The sequence below is a fragment of the Capra hircus genome, chromosome 8 (assembly GCF_001704415.2).
Source record: "Capra hircus breed San Clemente chromosome 8, ASM170441v1, whole genome shotgun sequence".
In the NCBI taxonomy this organism is placed as follows: Eukaryota; Metazoa; Chordata; class Mammalia; order Artiodactyla; family Bovidae; genus Capra; species Capra hircus.
In genome coordinates, this window is record NC_030815.1 from 79,822,266 (window position 1) to 79,847,339 (window position 25,074).

The following is a 25,074-nucleotide window of genomic DNA, read 5'->3' on the forward strand; positions in this document are numbered from 1 at the left end:
TCATACATTGGAGAAGGAAATGGCAACACACTCCAGTGTTCTTGCCTGGAGAATCCCAGGGATGGGGGAGCCTGGTGGGCTGCCGTCTATGGGATCGCAAAGAGTCAGACACGACTGAAGCGACTTAGCAGCAGCAGACCTGTGCAAATATGAGTCCACTACATTTCACCTGAGTCCTACACCACGGTCACTTTCCTTGCCCAGTTGAGTACATGTCTGCCTGTGTCTTATTCATTTTTGTAACTATATGGGTGAGCCCAGCTAGCACCCTGCAGAAAGCAAATACCCACTTTTGGTTGAGTGAATGAATAAATAAGTGAATGAGTTGAAGGCCAAAAATAATAATAATAAGAACTTCTCAAGTGGGATGCCTGCCCAATGCATCCAAGCCACTTTTTGGGAAATGGCTAAAGAGATAGCTTAAGTGGCTGTGTTTATGCCTGGTGACATTCTTGGCCATATCAGATTAGACCAAAGTGATATGTCGCTGTATGGAACCAGGCATCAAATCTTTATACCAAGAGTCTGAATTAAAAGGTCCAGAAGTTGTAGTCAGGGTGGTGTTGGACATTGGAGCTACAAAGTCTCATAAAAGTGGGTCCATAGCCATTGCCATTGGAAACCACTGCTAGAGGCAAGACAAGGTCATTGAGAAAAGAGCCCAAGAGATGCCAAGGAAGCGCTATCCCAGAGACGCAAATGGAGGTGGCTCAGAGGGGAAGCCAATATTAGAGATTCTGGGGCTCCTGAGACTGAGTCAGTGCTCTGCCTCTTGATCCAGAAAAATCTGTGAAAATAGAGCTCCACACCAAGTCTAAGATCTCTATGTATCATGAGAAAATTCCAGAAAATCTGAAAGGAAAGGAAGCAACTTTCGATGCTTTTGATTATTATCTCCTCAACAGACAAGCCCTGTTATAGTGCAGCCAACATCTCCAGAGAAAAGACTGATTACAACCACTGATCACATGTTTTTTTAATAAACACCTTGTGGTCCATTTCTAGTCTAGACAAATTCTGCCTCGATACAAATTCACATGATTCAGCGACTGAGCACACATTCACGTATATTATTAAACAGCCTAAAGAGGTAAACAAATGTAAATATTAGCTACACATAAAAGTATATAGAAAACAATAGTATCTGCAAGTAGAGCAAAATTTTAAATTTATTCTATCATTACAATAAGTTATCCACATAGGTGCATAAAAATCCAGAGATCAGAAAGAAATTTGAATTGTTGTGGTAAGGTGGATTATAAAGTAAATGGAATTATTAATTATTTTGTGGTTGATGTGTAAAGTTGTTTGACAATAATTCAAATTGAAAACTTTTCAAAGAAAAAGCTCTATCTATCTTTCAAGGGACCATTGTGAGTCCTCCAGCTGGAACAATCCCTTCAAAGCACACATACCTGAGTGAGATGCAAAGCATCACATACTGTATGATTCCATTTCCATGAAATACTCAAACTAGGTAAATCCATAGAGACAGAATGCAGACTGGTGGTTGCCAGGGGCTGGAGGGAGGTGGAAAGAGGAGAAAGTGCTTAATGGGACCTGCGTTCTATTTTGGAGTGATAGAATATGTTGGAACTAGATATAGGTGGTGCTTACTAAATGTACTAAGTTCATCTAACTTTAAAATGGTTAATGTTATGTTAATGTCACCTCGATACATTAAAAATTTTTTCAGTGATGCTGCCTTAGCCCCACCCTAAAAGACCTGACCCCGTGTGTCTAGATCAGGTAAGGCTCTATATTTATAGTTTTTCGAGTAAGTCTTATTCTCCATCAGGAATAAAAACTTGTCATCAGAGATTTCCCTCACCCTGCCTGCCTAATTTGCAATGCAAACAGAATAACTATAAAATCTATATAAAGTGCATAAACTCTTCATCAATGTTGTGACAGCACTGGAGCTTATAAATGCAAAATTGAAATCATCGAACCCTGACTGGTGGTGGACAGAAGGAAGTGCACCCCAGCCCATGACAGTCATAAGAGATGTACCACCTTGCTGATGACTCAGAAGCATTAGGGCATGTCTGAGGATGCAGGGCTGTGCTATCTATCAGTGGCACCATGCTCGAGCATTCCACAAGACCAAGAGTTGTTGCCACTGCTTTTGTTCTCTCCCATCATCTTGGTATATGAGTCTTAGAAGTCTGTTAACTGTGACCAAACTTTAAAATATGGACCAGCATCATCTTTTAAGAGAAGAATAGTTGGGTGGTAGCCCTCCCTTTCCCAGGGGATCTTCCCAACCCAGGGATCAAACCCAGGTCTCCTGCATTGCAGGCAGATTCTTCACTGTCTGAGAAGCCCCAAAACCAAATTTTAAGAAGGGTATTTTTTGTAATCACTCTCTAGAGAGGAGATACAACATTTTTCTGACAATGGGGAGAACAGATTGACTATCTGCTGTCCTCGAAACTGTTTCAAGCTGGATCTGATTTCTACCAGCAGAAAAAGTTTTATGGAGGGGCAGATCGTTTAAGAGCTCGTAGTTTTCACTATATCAGAAGCCATTGGAAGGCAGTCAGTTGGTGAAATGGTAGAAGGGCAAGAGGCTCCAAAATGTGCTAAAACACAGCACTCCCTGACATAGAGAACAGGTGAAAAGGCAGCCCCCAAGTGGAATCAAGGGAGAGTGCTCTGCAGGGTACTCACTGTAGGTTCTTTTGTCCCCTGCAGAGGTTGTTCAGTTGCCCAGAGAAAACTCTAAGATTTGCAAAGGTGTTTTGAGGCAAAATGCAATACTTTGCTTGGTGATATCAAATTAAAGAAAACCTCTAGTTTTGGGATTCTTTACTTGGATATTAGGGCTAATTATTTTAGGGTTGTCAGTTCTCCAAAAGGTCCCTTTTGGGGAAATACATCTTTGCCAGAACTTAACTAAATGTATGCACATTAAGATGAGGTTTTTTACCTTCTGTTCTCAGAAATATATGAAATGATGAGGATAAAGTGGGTCTGGTAATACTCCACTTTTCCTTTCAGCAGTTTAATCACACGGGAGGTCTCGCATTTCATCAGGGTGTGAAATGCCTTATATTTCTCCTGGTTTCTTTTTTCTTCTTGCACAATGAATGCAAGTCCAAGAACGTGAATAAGGCCTCTCCCCACCACACACATGCCCTCCTCCCACCCCCTGCCAGCTACCCCTGCTCTGACCTCCCAGCCTCCCAAGGACACTGTGTTCCTCCTTTGCAAGTTACAGTGCCTGCAGCCCCGCTGTCCCCTCCGCGATTCCCTGGCCACCGCGGGGGCGCCAGTCTCCTTTCGGGAAGGCCACCACCGAGAAAATCCTCTCTTCCACCACCTTCACCTCTGCAGCCTCTTATCACCTCCACGAGGTGGACCGGCTCTCAAGGCCACTACAGGCACAGCACAGAGACCCCGATTTCTATGCACCCTGGAAAGGGTGATTAATTTAAAGTGAGTGGAGTCTGTTTCTTTAAGACAAGCTCATAAATCGTGAAAGATCACCACTTCTTTTCAAAAGCCTCTCCACGGTCTGAGTTTCCCTTCTGGGTCAGTAAAGTCATTGAAGCTTTAATGGCATGCCATGGCAGATTACACGATACAGCTGTCCCAGCACCGTGAAAATTAAGTTATGCCCCGTGTCAGCAAGGGGGTTTTCCCCTTTCTTTTCTCTCCCCTCCCCCACCCTTTCTCTTTTTTCCTCCATTCCTTCCCACCCCTGTCCCTCTCCCTCTCTCTCTCCCTCTCTCTCTCTCATTTTCCCTCTGCCTCTCCTCCTCTCCCCTCCCTGCCTCTCCTCCTCTTTCCTCTTTGCTCTTTCAGGGTCCTCCTGAGAAGTGCACATCCCGTACCCGGGAGAGATCCAAGTTGGCCTGCTATTGAGCCCCAGTAAATGGAGATGATGGGCCTTTCAGAGAAGAGCTATCGAAATGGTGCCCTTTGTTCTCCACCCCACCCCCACTTTTTTTTTTTGCTTCCCTTCCCCTCCTCTTTATCCTCTTCCTCCTCCCCTTCTCTCTCCTGCCTACCCTCTGAGTTGAACTCCCCAGTGTGCGGCAGCAGCTCAGGTACTAACTCACACTTTCTCTGGACAGGCCAGGTGCTTGCGGATGACCCTCCCAGGTCAAGAGCAGTGGTCAAACCTTAGTTTCCTTCCAGAGTTAACCACTGCCCTGGCTGTGGCTGCTGCTCTTTTCTCTTCCCCGGGGGACAGGGGATGTAAAGAGAATCGGAGCAAACTCTGAGCATCATCTCTCCACTCACACTCCCTGACATGTAACCACAGCACAAGGCGCATACCAGGTACCTATAGGACCTCTCAGCAGCACTCTGCTTCTCAGCAGCGGTATATATTCTTGTCCAGAGGCACAAAATTACATCCTAACTTCATTTCAATATAGGCTTCTCTACTAAAAAGAATTTTAAATGCTATCTGAGCAAAGAAAGCCACATTTTTCTGTTGGCATATTCACAGCATCTCCCAGGAAGGTGGGGCAAACGTTTACAATGTCAGAAATTAAATCTATCCTGTTGCTCCAGTGAAATGAAAGGCAGGAAGGAGCAGTCATTTTAGAGAGAGTCTGGAGAGCAGTTTCTGTGGGTTAAGGGGCCCCCTCCTCCATGGGACCCCTATGCCCACACTCCTTAGTCTCCATACCACCTGGGTCACACCTGAGGAAAAGTTTTCCCGCTAAAGAGCCATGAATTAAATAAAGCTACCTCATGAAGTTGAAAGAAACTGTTGACGTGGAAGCAGTGATCACCCTACAGTGAAAAACAAAAGAGTTTTATAGAAACTCAACTGTGATGAGGTAACATTTAAAGCTGTCACATTTTATATTGTTATTAGTTTTTAATTAGGTTCTTTTGAGGGAACATCTAAAACTAGAAGGAAGTTTTGATTTTCTTAATCTATAAACCAAACATAAAACAATTATAATTGATTAGAAGCCTATATGAAGGTTGCAAAGTGACTCCTTGTTTCTTGGAGGAAACAGTGGGTACCCTGGCATTGGACAGTGCCCTGAAGCTCAGCCTTGTGGGTAGAAACATGGTCACCCATGTGTGCAGACCAGGACCCCTATCCTTTATCTAAGTCTCAAGAAAGCAGGGGGCTGCCCAAGCCCTAACCTTTCTTCTTCTTTCCCCAAAGAACCAATTGGGGAATTATGCAAAGTGCATCGTGTGAAATGACAGACTGGATGAATCACAAACTGGAATCAAGATTGCTAGGAGGAATATTAGCAGTTTCAGATATGCAGATGATACCACTCTAATGGCAGAAAGTGAAGAGGAATTAAAGAGCCTCATGATGAGGGTGAAAGTTCAGTTCAGTTCAGTTCAGTTGCTCAGTCGTGTGAAACATGAGAGTGAAAAAACTGGCTTGAAACTCAGCATTCAAAAAACTAAGATCATGGGATTTTGTCCCATCACGTCATGGCAAATAGAAGGGGAAAAGGTGGTAACAGTGGCAGGTTTTATTTTCTTGGGCTCCAAGATCACTGCAGATGGTGACTGTAGCCATGAAATTAAAAGACTCTTGCCCCTTGGAAGGAAAGCTATGACAAACCTTAGACAGCGTATTGAAAAGCAGAGATATCACTTTGCCAACAAAGATTCATATAGTCAAAGCTATGGTTTTTCAAGTAGTCATGTATGGATGTGATAGTTGGACCATAAGGAAAGTTGTTGTTCAGTCACTCGGTCATGTCCAACTGTTTGCAACCCCATGGACTGAATCACATCAGGCTTCCCTGTCCTTCATTGTCTCCCTGATTTTGCTCAAACTCATGTCCATTGAGTCAGTGATGCCATCCAACCATTTCAACTTCTGTCATCCCCTTCTCCTCCTGCCTTCAATCTTTCCCAGCATCAGGGTCTTTTCCAATGAGTCGACTTCTTACATCTGGTGGCCAAAGGATTGGACCTTCAGTTTCAGCATCAGTCCTTCCAATGAATATTCAGGACTGATTTCCTTTAGGATTGACTGGTTTGATCTCCTTGTAGTCCAAGGAACTCTCAAGAGTCTTCTCCAGCACCACAGTTCAAAACCATCAGTTCTTCAGTGCTGAGCCTTCTTTATGGTCCAACTATCACATCCATACATGACTTCTGGAAAAACCATAGCTTTGACTAGACGAACATTTGTTGGCAAAGTAATGCCTCGGCTTTTTAATATGCTGGCTAGGCTGGTCATAACTTTTCCTCCAAGGAGCAAGTGTCTTTTAATGTCATGGTGGCAGTCACTACCTGCAATGATTTTAGAACCCAAGAAAATAAAGTCTGCCACTGTTTCCATTGTCTGCCCATCTATTTGCCTTGAATTGATGGGACCACATGCTGTGATCTTCGTTTTTTGAAAGTTGAGTTTTAAGCCAATTTGTTCACTCTCCTCTTTCACTTTCATCAAGAGGCTCTTTAATTCTTCTTTGCTTTCTGCCATTTGGGTGGTGTCACCTGCATATCTATGATTGATATTTCTCTCAGCAATCTTGATTTCAGCTTGAGCTTCATCCAGCCCAGCATTTCACATGATGTACTCTGCATATAAGTTAAATAAATAGGGTGACAATATACACTTTGAGTGTTTGAGGGTCTCCTGAGGAGGCGTCAGTCAGCAGTGGCCTGCCGTGGGGACAGGGACTCTGGCAGCAGTGGTTCTGGGAGGCTCAGCGTGCGGCATAAGTTCTCTTGAAGGAGGTCACCATTAGCCCCACTATAGAGCCACAGGGAGGGTGACTCACAAGCTGGAGAACAATTATACAAAAGAAGTTCTCCACTAGTATGACAATTCTAGGCCCCACAACAGACTTCCCAACCTGGGGATCTGGCACAGGGACTGAGTATCCCCAGGGAATCTGACTTTGAAGGTCAGCAGGATTTGATTACAGAACTTACCCAGGACTGGGGAAACGAGACTCTTGGGCATGAACAAGACACTGTATGAGCCCCAGGACCAGGAGAAAGGAGCAGTAACCCCAGAAGACACTGAGCCAGGCTTGCCTGTGTATGTTTGGGAGTTTCTGGTGGAGGCATTGGTTGATAGTGGCCTGCCGTGGGGTCAGGGCCACTGACTACAAAGAAGGCTGAGCACTGAAGAATTGATGCTTTCGAATTGTGGTCCCAGAGAAGATCCTCAAACAAGTCAATCCTAAAGGAAAACCACCCTGAATAGTCTTTGGAAGTACTGATGTTGAAGCTCCAATACTTTGGCCACCTGGTGTAAAGAAGCGACTCATTGGAAAAGACCCTGATGTTGGGAAAGATTGAAGGCAAAAGGAGAAGAGGGTGGCAGAGGATAAGATGGTTAGATAGCATCACCAACTCAATGGACATGAATCTGAGCAAACTCTGGGAGATAGTGAAGAACAGGGGAGCCTGGCATGCTGTATTCCATGGGGCTGCAAAGAGTTGGACATGACTTAGTGAATGAACAGTAGCAACTACGATCCTCAGGCTGCTGCAAAGCAGGTATGAAGGCTTTCCAAAGAGGGAATCTAACTAAAGAATGGTGTGAGTTACCCAGAAGTGCAGCAGAGAAGGAGAGCTTCTTAGGCAGCCACCATAATGGTGCTCACATTCAAATGAAGGTGGTCTCCCAGGATTTCATTGAAGTCTACTAATTGCATAGCAGTATCTCATATATGATGCTACCTTAAAAAACTTCAACTCACCTGCGTTAGTGTAGATTCCCCCCAACAGAAGACCTGAAGGAGGTGCAAGCAGATAATTTGGGGTATGATCCTCAGAAGGAGGGCCAACATAAGGATGAATTGTCAAGATCACCACTGTGGGCAATGTAGATCCATTCCACCTAGACTTCCTGAGAAGTGTCCCAGGTACTTCTACTTGAAGACAGGGACATTGATCTGTGGGCTCCATCTTTTCCACTGGTCAAGGGTGTCTCTCACGTATTAGTCTCTCTGCTCTTCTGAGCTGGGCATTCACCAAGAAAGGTATCATGGACCAGGGGGAGCCCAGAGCAACCATCCAGATGTGCAGAGTGTGCTGGAGAAGGGGCATCAAGTATGGCACACCCACTGGGAGTCACCCTCCCTGTAAACACATCTTTTCTAAGGACTCCCAAGCAGAGGCACTGTCTACACTTTAGAAAGAAGGCTCGGTTAAGGAGCCTTTTGCCCATGGTGTTTGCCTAGTAAGGAATACATGTAGAGTTTTAGATCAGGAAAGTTTTTTCGCACAACCCCTACATGGTGTAACCCAGTTGTCCAGTCCCCAATTTGTTTCTAAACTTCTTCGCTTTTTACCTTTCTTTATACCCCATTTTGAGCTACCACTTGAGGACTAGGGGACCAAATGCCCCTTTGCAATGATTCTAAAAGGTTCTCAACTATTAGTTGGGTTCCTCTGAGAAGCAGAACCTGAGATGTGGTTTAAGAGCATATAGTCTTTGTTTTTGACTTTTTGAGATGTAAGGAGATTCAACAGGCATGGAGAGGTGACGCAGGAAAGGGAAGGAACCCACAAAATGTTGCATTAGTAAGCCAGCTAATACTAAGATAACTGATTCATAACCTCATCAGAAGCCTCTAGAAATGGTGTAAAACACCTACTGCAAAATGACCCCAACTAAGGGGAGAAAGAATAGTGTTACTCATGACCCACATTTCTGTGCCATGTTTAAAGGGTACCAAGCTCAGTGGGTTCCAGCAGCTCCCCAGGAAGGTGCTGCCCTGGGTGTCAGGCTGAAATACTTTGACATGGAAGAGGCTGAGGAGACATTTGGTGGACTTGTCAAGTCGGCTGCCGTCTCCCATGCACCTTGACTTTCCAAGAGACAGACTTTTGGGGAGCTCACTGGGATAAAATTCCTCAGGGTTCTTCTCCTAATGAAAACCTAAGCTGTCAACTGCTCAGTGATACTCTTGATCACCCTTTTTTCTTCCCCACTTATTTGCTTAACTCTTCACTCTCCTCTGTACTGTTGTGCTTAGCCAGCAAGTGACAAGGTTCTACATTTCTAAGGCATGATATTTTTCATATATTGCCTGTTACGTGTAAGCTCCCAACTGCCTGTTTATCCTAAAACACGAAATGTTTTAAATCTAGCATATATTTGCTTAAGCTTGAGATGATATTGGAAGAGATTTGTCTATAAATGTCACAAATGACAAACAGCCTTCACCACCTGAGGGCTCCTTCTTACAGGTACTGTTTTGATCACATCTCAGGAGTCATAAAACAGGCTCTGGAGAGGCACCTGTGCTTGTTACATAGATTCTGAGTGACTGCGATGCTGCCCACCTGCAACAACACCCAGACTCCTCATGCCCATGGGTTTTGCTCCCAAGCCTAGATTATGTGGCTTTGTTTGTATAACACATAACTTCACAAATTACTTTATGGGTTGTAATTTGAATCAGAGAACATAAAGTACCACCTTTGTTCTCTGGCAAGTGCCAGCAGAAGAAAAGGGAAGTGACTTTGCAGAGTAAGTGGCAGCTACCAGAAATTTAACATCACTTTAAGGTGCCATTAGTAAGCTACTAATATCAAAGGCAAATTATATGACGAACGATATTTCTGTCTTGCTGAGAAAATGAACACAATGTAATTTTAGACAAAGCTTTTTTTAAATTCAGAATTTCACTAGCTATGGTTGAAGAAGCTTGCCATTTTCTATTATTCTCACATAAATGTTTTATTACAAAAATACCTCTCATAATCTCAATCATTAAAAAAAATTTTTTTTGGTCGCTGCTCTCTGAAAGGCTTAGCTTCAGGTTTATTTTCAATAAGCCCTGTTTTCATCTCTATTTGTTGATCCTGGTAGAGAAAGGCAGCGTTTTGTCACTAAAGTACACCAATAGTTACAGCTAGGCTGGTTTACAGAAAACATTCTTTCCCTGATTTTGTTCAAATGCAAGTGCTGATACAATTTGATTAAAGTAGCTGTAAAATATGTTGGGTATGTGGGAGGTAAGAGTATGGAAAGAGTTTGAGAAATCCTAATCCTGCAGCTCTCAAGACTGTGAGAGCTGGACTCCATCTGGTGTAAATGGATTAAAAATCTTCTCTCATTTCAAAGGTTTGATCTCAACAAGGGCTTGATTTGATGAAATCAAAGTGGCAGCTTGGATTTGAAAACTATTTAGAGTGGAACTTCCTAAAGTTTACATGTGAGGGAAGAATTGGCAGAGGTATGAATGTGGAGTGACCATGTATTTATATGTGTGTTTCACTGGAGGTCTGTTTGCAGAGAGAGGAGGGGGGAAAAAAAAAGTTGAGAATGAGGATAAGTGTAAGTATCAGGTTATTTGTTTAACAGAAGGATACAGAAGGATGTTTTTATAATTCTTAGCTTGGAAGGTGAAAAAGTGTGTATGCTTTTAAAGAATAGAGTCTCCTTTTGCAAAAGCCTTTTTTTTTTTTTTCCTATTATCTCTTCTTTCTTCTCCTTATTCAAGCCCTGATATTTACTCTCAGGACTTTGTACTTCAAGTTACCTTCCTCTTAACTGTGTGCTATCATTGGTGACTAATACCCCAAATAGGCACAGGAGAGAAAACAAAAACAAAAAAGTGGTCCAGTGATAGATAGTAATCGGACTGTGGGACATGAAGACAGCCTACATATGTGGTCTTTAAAGCCTAAATCCTTAAAAGTTGCAAGCAGTGATTTCCTTAGAAAGGGACTTCACCTTCTTCCATTGAGTTGGGGCAATTATGTTTCACTAAAAATATGTATACAACCCTGTCTCTCTGGGATGGTGCAGAAGTATTTTGCATAGTCTCCCATCCCCCATTATACCATGCACAATATTAACAAAAACTCTGGCGATTTCTACTGTTGCCAATAGGCAAATTCTACACAGTATTTGCAATGGAAAAGGTATTGATAAAAAATCTGGTTCAATATTCTGCATAAATTAGGAAATGATAATACAGGAGAGCAAGATCGCAGTGGGTGGGTATGATTCCTGGTGAAATAGAAAACAGTGACCCAAAGTGGCCTTGCTTCTCAGAGTTAGCAAGTGTATGTAGAAATCCCTGAGCAGGATTCTTATACCATAGGCATAAGAAACCACCAAGATGTAAATAAAGTACCTCTGTACATTTTATAAACTTCAAGTTCACACTCTGGTCTATATATACCTTGAACAAATGGAGGTTATTGAAAGTAATACTCTACCAGGAAAAAAAAATGCATTTAGACTCTACAATCTGCTTTCATCCTTGCTTCCTTTACAAGTCATTCAACTCTCTGCTCTCCCTTTCATGCTTGCTCTCCCCTACAGTTATTTTATCACAAGCATATGGGACAAAAACTATTGTAAAGCAGGTAAATTTAGAATTTCCTGAGTAAAGCTAATGATATAAATGTTTGCAATCTGTCTTCTATTGGTGCTACAACAAATTTTCACAAATTTAATGGCTTAAAACAACACAAACTTATTATCTTACGGTTCTGTAGGTCAGAAATCTGAAGTGAATCTCATGAAGTTGAATAATAAGATTTCATTTTGTTGGTGGAGGAGAGATTCTATTTCCTTCCCTTTTTCAGCTTCTAAAAACTGCAGGCATTCCTCGGCTCATAGCCCCACCTCCTTCTATCTTCAAAGCCAGCAATTGGATTATTTCAACCTCCTGTTCAGACTCTTTCTCTTCTGCCTCCTCTCTCACTTATAAAGACCATTGTGATTATATTGGACCTATCTGGATAATCCTGAATAATCTCCCCATCTCAAAATCCTTAACTTAATCACATCTACAAAGTCCCTTTTGCCATCTAAGGCAAATAGTAACAAATTCAGGGAATAGGATGAGAATATCCTGGCTATCTTTTATGTATCTATCACAGGTACATAAAGTAAAACACACATCCTGAGAAAGCACTACTCTAAAATACAGGTTTTAGTAGGCTAAATGTATTCTTTGTTACCTGAATTGAATTAGTTCTACTCTCTAATTTGTTTTCAATGGAAGGAAAATAGGAATGTGCTAACTTTCAAGGCTGTTTAATGAGTTATCCAAGTGGCTCCAAAGTAACGCTATGGTTTTCAAGGATTTAGATTTTTTTTTTTTTCATTCACAGTGATATGTGGACTGAAGGAGATATCCTTTGTAGTTATTTCCAGTTTTGGTACATAAGAACAAAATGAACAATCTAGCACTTTTGGAGAATACTGTTTATGGAAATAATCAAAAAATGAGAATGTCAGTGCCAAGGAACTGGTTGGTTATGACAGATACTTGTCTCTGGCTCATCTCATTCCATTTAATTATGAAAGAACAACTTTCAGAAGTTCAATGGATAGTGGGATTTACAGAATATTTCTCCATAAAAGTAACAGAAACACTGGCAAAATTTGTCAAAATCAACATTTCATAACCCTGAAAATTATAAAGGCTGCAAGAATCTAAAGAGGGTTTATTCAAGAAAAACTGAAAAACATTATTAAGAACAGCAGAGTTTGTGTTAGTTTTAATTTGACTTACTCTCATTCCCTTCTCCCCAGCTCCACAGTATCCTTAAAAACCAACAGATTCACAACCATGGTGGCAGCTGTGAAGAGGCTGTGCATGAGACATCCACAGTGGACTTTGAAAAGCTCTGACACATTCCCAGGATCTACAAGGTTGTAAATAGGTAGAGCCTGTAGGGTTTGCTCATGACCAAGAAAGACCTGAGGGAGCCCCACACTCTCACTCTGGCTGATCTTGAAGCTGTACCTAAGCAGGAAGTGAAGGCTAAGGCAGAGCTATAGAAATATTGGGACATCATGGGTATACCCCAGCACACACACTTTGAAAAGAATGGAAGATTTATTGATTAAAAGTCTCCAAGGAGTCTCTAGGGAAATCTCTAACCAATCATTATCCAACCACTAAGCTAGCTGAGCAAAGACCTGAGTGACTGCACACTACAAAGAATGCAAATTTTACAGAATTAGTCTAGGAAATAACTTACTTACTGAAGTGAGAAAGCAGCATCAGTAACAACAAAGCAATAAGAAACCGTGGGTTGGAATGGGGGCAATCTGATTTTTAGAGTTGCCACATTATATTATTTAAAATGCTCAGGTGCTTCGCTGGTGGTCCAGTGGTTAAGAGTCTGCCTGCCAATGTAGGGGACACAGGTTAGATCCCTGCTCTGGGAAGGTCCCACATGTCATGGAGCAACTAAGTCTGTATGACACAACTACTGAGCTCTTGCTCTAGAACCTGTGAACTGCAGCTACTGAGCTACTTTTGAAGTCTGTGAGCCTAGAGTCAATTCTCTGTAGCAAGAGAAACCACCGCAACGAGAAGCCCATCAACCACAATGAAGAGTAGCCCCTGCTCAGCACAACTAGAGGAAGCCCGTGGACAGCAATGAAAAACCACCACAATCATAAAATAAATTCTAAAAATAAAATAAAGTGTTCAGTTTTCAACACGTTATAAGACATGCAAAGAAAGACAAAAGTTTGGTCTGTATTGGAGGGTGGGGACAGGGGAAAACAAACCACAGAATGTGCATTTGAGGAGACCCAGATATTTGACTCACTAGACAAAGACTTTAAATGAACTATTACAACTATGTTCAAAGAACTAAAAGAAATCATGTCTAAAGAATTAAAGGAATGTTTGACAGCAATGTCTCACAAAGCAGAAATATCAGCAAAGAGAAATTACATTAAAAAGTACCAAATAGAAATTCTTGTTTTGAAAACTAAATGACAGAAATGAAAAATGTCCTGAAGAGACTCAACAGCAAAGATAAACTGGAAAAAAAAGATCAGAGAACTTGAAGACAGGTCCATTGAGATTATCTTGTCTAATGAATAGAAATAAAAAGAATCAGTAAAAATAACTGAGCCTCAGAAACCTGTAGGATATCACTAAGTATACAAATAAATGTATAAGGGTAGTCCCAGAAGGATATGAAAGAAATGGAGAAATAGATGGAATATCTGAAGAAATGTAGTCAAAAATTTCTCAAACTTGATGAAAAGAATAGTTTTTAAGAAGCTCAAAACCCCAAGATAAGCACAAAGATATTTGTACCTATACACATCATAATCAAACTGTATAAAGTAAAAGAAAATCTTAAAAGCAGCAATTCCTTCTATGAGGTCAGTATTAAACTGATACTAAGGTACACAAAAACATCAGAAGAAAACTGTAGGCCAATATCTGTTATGAATATAGATGCCAAAATCCTCAACAACTAGCAAACTGAATCCATGAACATGTTAAAAACGACTATACATTATGACTAAGTAAAGTTTATCTCAGGATGCAAGGTTTGTTTGACATCTGAAAAATTACTTTTATCCATAGAATAAAGAACAAAAGCCACATGATCATCTAAATAGACGAAGGACAAGCATTCGAGAAAAATCCAGCAGGTTTTCATGATAAAACATTGGACACATTAGGAACAGAAGCAAACTTCCTCACCCTGATAAAGGCCATCCATGAAAAATGCAGAATTAGCATCATATTTAATGTATATGTTCTGAATGTTTTCTTTTAAGATCAGGAGCAAAAGAAGAATATCTGTTCTTACCACATGTAGTTCATATTGTATTAGAGGTTCTACCCAGGACAATTAGGCCAGAAAAAGAAATTAAGTCCATCTAGACTGGAAAAAAGTAAACTTATTTATACTGATAGAAAGTATAATCTTGAATATATAAAATTCTAAATAATCCACAAAAATAGCATTTCATTGGGGTTGCAAGATATAATATCAATGTAAAAAAAGTCAATTGTATTTTTCTTCAGTATCAATGAACATTCTGATAATGAAATATGAAGTTGAAAAAATAATTCCACTTTACAATAGCATTAAAAGTAAAATGCTTAGCAATAAATTCAACAACAGAATTTACATACCAAAATATGCAAATTTATTTTTAAAATTAAGAGATCTAAATAAATGAAAAGACACACATGTTCATGGATCAGAAGACTTAATATTGTTAAAATGGGAATACTCCCCCAAACTGATCTACTGATTCAGTATAATTCTTATTGAATACCAACTGACTTTGTTTTAAAAGAAATTGACAGATTTTTAAAATTTCATGGAAATGTAAGGAGTCCAAAATAGCCAAAAACAATATTGAGAAGGCAAAGGTTGAGAGATTCCAGAACTTCGTATTATTGTTGTTTTAGTTGCTAAGCCTTGTCCGACTCTTTTGCAACCCCATGGACTGTAGCCTGCCAGCTCCTCTGTCCATGGGATTTCCCAGACAAGAATACTGGAGTGGATTGCCATTTCCTCCACAGGGTCTTCTTGACCCAGGGATTGAACCTGAGTCTCCTGCATTGGCAAGCAATTTATTTATCACTGAGCCACTAGGGAAGCCTGGTGTAGTAATCTGTAGTAATTAAGACATAACAAAGGACATGTAGATTAATGGAATAGAATTGAGGGTCCAAAAATAATCTCTTATATATTTATAGTCAATTGACTTTCTACAAATGTTCCAAGATAACACAATGGAGGAAATAATAACAGTCTTTCAACAAATGGTACTGACACAACTGGATATCCTTTGTAAAAGATAGGAGATGGACCCCTATCTCACACCATACACAAAACATAAATCAAAAAGGGACAGTATACTAAACATCTAAAGTAATAGCTAAAACTATAAAACTTTTACAAGGAAACAAAGTTAATCTAATGAGTTTGGGTTAGGTAATAGTTTCTTAGATACTACAACAATATGAAAAAAATGGACATTAATTTTTAAAACTTGTGTGCTATGAATGATAATATAAAAAAGTTGAAAAGACTACTCACAGGATGGGAGAAAATATTTGTAAATCTAGGTACAAGGGACTTGTACTCAGAATATATAAAGAATTCATAACCCAACAATGATAAATAATCCAATTTAAAAATAGGCAAAGGATTTGAATGGATATTTTCCAAAGAAGATACAAAAATGGTCAATACACACAAGAAAAGATGCTTGATATCACTAGTCATTGGGGAAATTAAATTAGAATCACAGTAAGATACCCCATACCATTAGCATGACTAAAATAAAAAAGATGTAACAGCAAGTGACAGTGAGGATGTACTGTAAGTGGAACCATCTAAATCACTGATATACATGTTAAGTGGTACAACTAATTTAGAAAACAATTTGGCAGTTCCTAAAAAAGCTAAGCATAGCTTTACCGTTTGAGTTAAGCATAGAGTTAGCATTTCCACTCCACTTATCACCCAAGACAAGTGAAAATATATATTCACACAAAAATGGATCTTCCCAACCCAGGAATCGAACCAGGGTCTCCTGCATTGCAGGTGGATTCTTTACCAACTGAACTACTAGGGAAGCCCATAGTGAAAATTTATATTTACCCAAAAATGTGCATGCGAATGTTCATAGCAAGATTATTCATAAATAGCCAAAAAGTGAAAAGGAAACAACCCAAATGTCTAAACGATGAATGGGTAAACAAAATTGGGTATACATATCTAATGAAAGAAGTAGACAGACACAAAGGTCACATATGATTTCATTTGTGTAAAAAATCCATAACATGTGAATCTATTGAATCAGGAAGTATATTAGTGATTCCTTAGGACCAGATAGAAAGGGAGTGTTGGGGCAAATAAGGAATGACTGCTTGGGTACTGGGTTCCTTTTTAGGGTAAAGATTCTAAAATGAGATAGTGATGACGATTGCACAATTCAGTGAATACTAAAAGCCACTAAACTGTATAGTTTAAATAGGTGAATTCATGATATGTAAACTGTCTTAATAAAGCTATTTATACATATGTTTCATATATATACATATATATGCACACACACATATATATATGAAACAACATATTTACTGAGAAATATATATACATATATATTGGAAAAATACCAGGTACAAGGAGCTTCTTAGCTTGCGTTTCAACTCAACCATCAATCTTACCTGAAACCTTAGGGCAATCAGTTTTTCTCTCTTGGACTCAGTTTTCTCATCTGAAAAATGGGCTACTAGTAACATCTATTCTTCAGGTCATACAGAGTTGCTATGAGGCTTGAATGAGATCATTAGGGTGGAAGCCATGGTCAACTAGGTAGAGTTGGACACCACATAATATATTTAGGTGCATCTTAGACTGTAGAGTGTTGAGGTCAAGAACATGAAATCTAGGGCCAGGCTGCCTGTGTTTACTGACTCACAATGATAAAGAGCAACTAACTTTACCTTTCAATGTGTTCAGTTCAGTTCAGTTCAGTCGCTCAGTTGTGTCTGACTCTTTGCGAGCCCATGAATCACAGCACACCAGGCCTCCCTGTCCATCACCAACTCCTGGAGTTCACTCAGACTCATATCCATGGAGTCAGTGATGCCATCCAGCCATCTCATCCTCTGTCGTCCCATTCTCCTCCTGCTCCCAATCCCTCCCAGCATCAGAGTCTTTTCCAACGGGTCAACTCTTCTCATGAGGTGGCCAAAGTACTGGAGTTTCAGCTTTAGCATCATTCCTTCCAAAGAAATCCCAGGGCTGATCTCCTTCAGAATGGACTGGTTGGATCTCCTTGCAGTCCAAGGGACTCTCAAAAGTCTTCTCCAACACCACACTTCAAAAGCATCAATTCTTCAGCGCTCAGCTTTCTTCACATTTCAATGTGAAGTTTTCTGTAAAATGGAATCACAGCAGGGCTGCTTTCACAAGCTTGTTACGACAATGAAATGAGTTAATAAAACACGTACAAACTTACAAACAGTGAAATTCGGTGGACTATGGGATGGATATGGATTCTGAGAATGTCCTGCTCAATCTCTGATTGTTAGAAGAAAGAAGAGGGAGGGAGAGGAGAGGTAAGATGTTGGAGGGACCGAGACAGAAAGCTATTGCATCAAACTGACATCATTTGAGATTGTGAAACAAATTGTGATGGTGAGGAGTGACTTCAGAAAATTAATATCATTCATTAATCAGCTATAGACATTTCTAGCAAAGAGAAGGAAAGTATTTCTTTGTCCATATCCTAGATTATTTCATGTTGCCATATTGTTGAAAACAATGGAAAGAAGTATAGGAAAAAACTAGTCAAATAGCTTTGTTGTCATGTGACTTTGCAAATGTCTTTCCTGAGAAAATCTGGAGCTTATAAAGAAACCATTCACTCATTTGAAACTACTCATTGAGCACCTAGGTGGGCTGCTGAAGAGTAAGATGACTTTAACTTGTGGGCCCTAAGGCAGATGTCCAAAATAAAGGTTCTTGACTCTCCTCCTAGAAGAATAAACTCACCAAGACCAATTTAATGTTTCCTATGATGTCTGGAATACAATGGAATGAATAAATGCATTTTTCATAACTGCTGGGAAATTTACATTTTCATATTGAACAGGCCCTTTCAGAACTCCACCTGTTTCTGCACATTTCAAATTTTGAGCTAAGTGTTTAGTAAATGGGTCTTCAACAGAACAACCTTTGCAGAGGAAGGCTAAAGCAGTCTCAGCCTCCACTTTGGAAGAGTTGAAGGTCCATTAGCAGATACATGCATCATGGCATGAGGTAGAATGACACCAAAATCAACCAGAGGGTCTCAGACAATCATGGAGAATTAGAAAGGAGAGCAAACTAGAAGAGGGAATTAGGGAGAGACCTAAGGAGACGGCAGTGCAGAGAGGGAGAGGCATTCCTGGTGCGCATGGGATGCATGCAGACCCGAGATGCGGGGGGGTAATTCTGTTTGCCTGAAATGCAAGGAACATACGAAGGAGGGATGAGAGGCAAGACTGAAAGATAACACAGTATTTAGTCATTCCCCCAAGCTCAGGTTGCAGTCTAAGAAGTTTGGAATTCATTTTCCAATTTATGGGAGGATAGTTTTTAATGTTTTAAACAGAAAAATATTGTGATTGGAGCTATGCTTTAGAAAAAGTCGTTCCCTTTAAGGAACTTTCATTTGGAAATGTTATTCTCAAATGAAGTGCCAGACACACTGTTGCTTCTGAGAAACTGTTCAGTTTTGTCTTTATAGAGAAGGGAATCATCTGATTGTTTTCTTTTTCTGTTTGGCTCCCAGGACACAAAGTGCAAACTGCCATTTGAGTTTTACTAGGTTAAACGCATGGCCTGTATTTCTGCGACGGATTTCTCCTAGATCTTGATCTTCCAGTCTCATGCCTGTTTGCCATGATTCTGTCTTTTATCCTTTACATTTTCTCTTTCATGTTATGGATTCAGGAAACTTACCGCAAACCTTCTGGTTAAAATGAGGTAGAGATGTCTCGTTTCACATCTGCATCTACCAGCACATACATCGGCATATAGTTTGTGGGAAGGACTGGATGAGCATGCATTTGAATCCAGCACACCAGCGAGGCAATAGCAGTGTGTGATGAGGCCTGAGCTGGAGTCACAGCAACATAAATGGATGGTGTACAGTGTGAGTCCTTAGAAATGTCAATGTTAGTGAGAGTTAGTGAATGCCAATGTTAGTGAGACTCTTAGATGTGTGGTGTAACAAAAAGTCAAAGCTGATTGATGTCATGAATCAGACCAGGTGGCTCGATTTCTTTGAGAATGGTGGAAGCCTTCAGTTCAGTTCAGTTCAGTCATTCAGTCGTGTCCGACTCTTTGCGACCCCATGAATCGCAGCACTCCAGGCCTCGCTGTTCATCACCAACTCCAGGAGTTCACTCAGACTCACGTCCATCGAGTCAGTGATGCCATCCAGCCATCTCATCCTCTGTCGTCCCCTTCTCCTCCTGCCCCCAATCTCTCCCAGCATCAGAGTCTTTTCCATGAGTCAACTCTTCTCATGAGGTGGCCAAAGTACTGGAGTTTCAGCTTTAGCATCGTTCCTTCCAAAGAAATCCCAGGGTTGATCTCCTTCAGAATGGACTGGTTGGATCTCCTTGCAGACCAAGGGACTCTCAAGAGTCTTCTCCAACACCACAGTTCAAAAGCATCAATTCTTCGGGGCTCAGCCTTCTTCACAGTCCAACTCCCACATCCATACATGACCACAGGAAAAACCATAGCCTTGACTAGACGGCCCTTAGTCGGCAAAGCAATGTCTCTGCTGTTGAATATGCTATCTAGGTTGGTCATAACTTTTCTTCCAAGGAGTAAGTGTCTTTTAATTTCATGGCTGCAGTCACCATCTGCAGTGACTTTGGAGCCCCAAAAAAATAAAGTCTGACACTGTTTCTACTGTTTCCCCATCTATTTCCCATGACATGATGGGACCGGATGCCATGATCTTTGTTTTCTGAATGTTGAGTTTTAGGCCAACTTTTTCACTCTCCTCTTTCACTTTCATCAAGAGGCTTTTTAGTTCCTCTTCACTTTCTGCCATAAGGGTGGTGTCATCTGCATATCTGAGGTGATTGATATTTCTCCCAGCAATCTTGATTCCAGCTTGTGTTTCTTCCAGTCCAGGGTTTCTCATGCTGTACTCTGCAGAGAAGTTAAATAAGCAGGGTGACAATATACAGCCTTGACGTACTCCTTTTCCTATTTGGAACTAGTCTGCTTTTCCATGTCCAGTTCTAACTGTTGCTTCCTGACCTGCATACAGATTTCTCAAGAGGCAGGTCAGGTGGTTTGGTATTCCCATCTCTCTCAGAATTTTCCACAGTTTATTGTGATCCACACAGTCTTAATATAAGCAAAAAATATAGGAGGAAGAAAAGTTTTTCATGTGAGGGTGATGAGGAGGATTCTAGAAATGTTGACTCAGTTGGACATATCCAGTGGGCACATAGAAGTAGAGGGGGGCAGTCATAAGGGAGTCTAAGCTTGTGGCATGGCTTGGGAAATCACTTGCATAGAGGTGGAAGGTGGTGAGATTTCTGAAGAGGAGTGAATAATGAGTGAAAATCAAAAAGCTAAAACTGGGGTCTTGGTCAATATTTGCACTATGGGATGAGAGAACTGAGAAGAATCAGAAAGGTAGACCCATAAGAGAACCAAAGTGAACATGTGATAAGACAGGCAAGAGTGGAGACAGTAACAAGGAGGAATCTGTGATCAGTAAGGAAAACCGCTGGATTTATTCATGAGCAAATCACTGATAACTATTAAGAAAACTATTTCAGTCGAGTGATGAGGTAGGTAGAAGTCAACTTCCAGGATTAAAGAAGTGATTGGACGTTGAGAAAGTAAAGTGTGTAGGTATAGACCAGTAGCTCTCAAACACAACCAGCAGGCTTGATTGAGTATGTGAGACACATGGGTAGCTGAGAGACAAGAGTACTGAATCTTACTCCACAAAAGCCACAGTGAGACAACCAGAATTATGGATCTGCAATGGGAACATGTTTTGTGTGTGCATATGTGAGTGCACATGTGTGCATGTGAGCATGTGCGTGTGTGTGCACATGTGGGAGTATTTTGTGTGTGCGTACTAGCACGTGTGTGTCTGATAGAAGGCAAAAGTTCTTTATTCACCTGCTGTGCTGCAGTTCATGGGCGTGCGAAGAGTCAGACATGACTTAGCCACTAAACAACATGAAAATGCATACATGGTCTCACTTTTTTAAGGTGGAATGTTATTTATAAAAGAGTACCTTATACTTTCAAATGATACTGACTTTCTTGTTTGTTTGAATGCACTTAATTTTTAAAAACAATCTTAGATTTGTAGAAAAATTAAACAGATAATTTAATTTTACTCTATACCCACTCTCATAGTTTCCTTTTTTACTGACATCTTACATTTGTATTACATTTGTTGTAATCAATGAACCAACATGGATAAATTATTAACCATAGTCCATAGTTTATTTGAGCTTCCCAGGTGGCACTAATGGTAAAGAACCCACCTGCCAGTGCAGGGTAGGTGAAAGAGATGTGGATTCAATCTTTGGGTTGGGAAGATCTCATGAGGAAGGCATGCAACCCACTCTGATATTTTTACCTGGAAAATCCTATGGACAGAGGAGCTTGGCGAGCTACAGTCCATAGGGTTGCGAAGAGCTGAACATGATTTAGCAACTAAACAACAATAGTTTATTCAGATTTCCTTAGTTTTTGCCTAATGTTTTCTGTTTCAGGATCCCATCCGAGATATACTACATTTTCTTGTCATGTATCTGTAGGCTCCCCTTGGCTGTGACAGTTTCTCAGAGTCTCCTTGGTTTTGATGACCTTGACAGTTCTGAGGGAGTACTGGCCATGTATGTTTATGTTTTTCTTTTAACATGGCAAAAAAAAAAAATTCTAACAGATAACACTTGCTAAACATTTTTTCCATGTGATATCTCTTAGTACTCACAGTACTTCCTGTCTGTGTAGTATTATATTGTCATGATTCTGCAGGTGGGGAAACTGAGGCTTTTTCTTTCTCATGAAACATTTAACAAAGCTGAGTTGGGATAGGAAGTTGAGGACAGAAATGTACAATTTGAAAATCAGTGAACAAACCTTTACTATCCTGCACTGCTTTTCTGGGTGTTTCCAATTCCTCCCAATCCAGGAAGGCAACTAAACTTTTTCTGATAGATTCACACTTTTAAAAGTTGGTAGATTGTATGATGGCTGATCTTTAGACACCTGCTTCTCACTTCTCCAAACAGGTTATTCAAAGCCCACGTTGTAACAGAACGTATTCTGCAAAGACCTGGGAAAGCTGTTGCCATGTCAGATCCTAGGGCATCTGCAGAAAGCCACTCTCTGCAGGCTGAATCTGGGCTCAACACCCTTCTGTCCACCCTCATACCCAGCATCACAGTCAACTCAATGTCTGATCATTTTTTCATCAGCGAGCATATAATCATTCAAAGGCCCGGCCCAAAGCAACCTCTCTGAAAAGATCTTATGAAATCATTTCTTTTTGCAAATCCATAAAAATCGCCTCGGACTCCTTATCAATAGGGAGGCTTAGAGGGAGAGCAGAAGTCATTGGATTATGATGTGCTCATTTTAATGAAATTCCTCTCCTGCTGAGATGTTCCCTGCAGATTTTCCATATTTCAGCCTGGGAAAGGTTTGATGCTTTCCTGCCAGTGCCAAGAGTTAATTGAAAACATTTCAGGATAAATTCTACTCGGGGGCCAATGCTTCCAGTCCATCATTATTCCTAGCAATAATAGAGGAGTAATACAATTATTAATAGCCATGCTGTATCCTCTTAAAATGGCCATGGTTTAGGAACCGTGTCTTCAATATTCTTTCTAAAACTCCACACAAAACCCTGAAATAAGAGTCTGGGAACTTAGAAGAAAAGCAAGCTTGGCTGCTAAATTATATATAGTTTGGATCTTCCTGTTTGGAGTGGATGCCTGGTGGTAGATGGCTGCTGTTTTATTCTCAGAGTTCTATTTTCAAGTCTAGTATTGGGTTTTGAGCAATACATACTTATGGATATTAAAATAAAATGTCTGTAAACATTGACAAAACAATTTATGCTATTTGTAACTGTGTGAGATTTTGTGACAGTGCTGGTCTGGGCAACTTACATTGTGGTAACCTCTATCAAAATTGAATTAGATTTAAATTGAAAATACAGCCTGTTTTATTCTCTGCCTGCTATTTGATGGTCTCCTAAACTTTATTGAATAATGTAGAAAACTAATAGTAATTGTTGTGAACAGAAATTTTTATTTTCTTTACTTTTCCATGTGGTTGAAATGTTTTTTCTTTTATTAACACCTTTCCTTCTTGTTTGAAAATGGTTAAATCTTTTTTTTTGAAACTTGATCTCTGTGGCCCTTCTAGAAATGTCAGGATAACTTAGAAAATTAGAAACACATCTCTGCCCTTGCTGTTGCCTGTTAAAAGGAGTGATTAACACCATCCGATCTTCAAATCTTTTCCTTTTTTAGTGAGGATTCACAGACAAAATGTCTGTGAAAGAATGGGTAAATCACAGAGTATTAGCAGCACAATTTTTCAGAGTAATACTATAGCTTTAAATCTATAATAGGACATTGAGTCAATCAGTCATTTTGCTCTCTTTTTGTTCTCAAAAACTGTATGAATTTTACACATATTCATAAATTTAAGAAATCTTTTAAAATATTCTCATGTAACCATTTTCTATGTAGGGAACATTGAAACTCATGGTATAAGAGAGTAAGAGAAAGTAAGGGCTAGAATTTTCATCTGCTCTTAGATATTCTTGTTGCCTTCCCTTCTAGAGTATAAGCTCAGTGGAGGCAGGGACAGTTCAATCACTGCTTTTTTCTCCTATGCCTAGAAGGGAGCCGAGTATTTATTGAGTCAATGAAATAATTTTCTGGCTCTTCTTGACTCTTGCTTTTACTTGGGGAAATAAACCCAACTAGAAGTAATTTTCTCCTTCATTAAATTATGATGGTGTGGTTTTTGTGGAGAGGAGGTCTACAACAAGATCATTTTAACTAATGATGCATAATGAGTACTGTGGGGATATTCTCTCAGATGTTAGCTAGAAATGTTATTGCTTCTACAGTGAGAATTTTAGGACTCTCCATAAAACTACACCAGAAGATGCCTCTACCTCATTCAGTAGATTTTGCATGAAGTCCCATCACTCCTTCAACTCATATTGATGTTCCTCAAAATGTAATCAAGAGATGCCTGTCAAAAGCAAAGATTGTCATTCTTCTGCCTTCAGTGATTCGGGTTGGATCAGTATGAGAGTGGAGCCCAGGAATCTGCACTTTGAAAAGTTCCCCCAGATAATTGTTATGCATGCAAAGGTTTGGAGAATACCAGATGAGCTTTGACACCTGTTTATGTTAAAACTTTGGAAGGAGCTGCCATCATGCATAATATAGTATCATTATATGATATGATATTTGTGTTAGAGGAAATAGACTTTCTCTAAAATGAAGACTAACTAAAGAGTTTACCAACTGTACCAGAATTCTCAACAAAAGAAATAAAATATTTAACCACAACCCTGTCACCCCTCTAAATGCAGCTTCCTCTCTTTTAAAATTTCAGCTTTATTAAGATATAATAGATAATTAAAATTACGAAGTATTGCAATGTTCATAGTGGTGATTTGATATACAGAAACATTTTGAAAGAATTCCCTTCACTCAGTTAATTAACATATCCATTCAGTTCAGTTCAGTTCAGTTCAGTTGCTCAGTCGTGTCTGACTCTTTGCAACCCCATGAATTGCAAAACGCCAGGCCTCCCTGTCCATCACCAACTCCCAGAGTT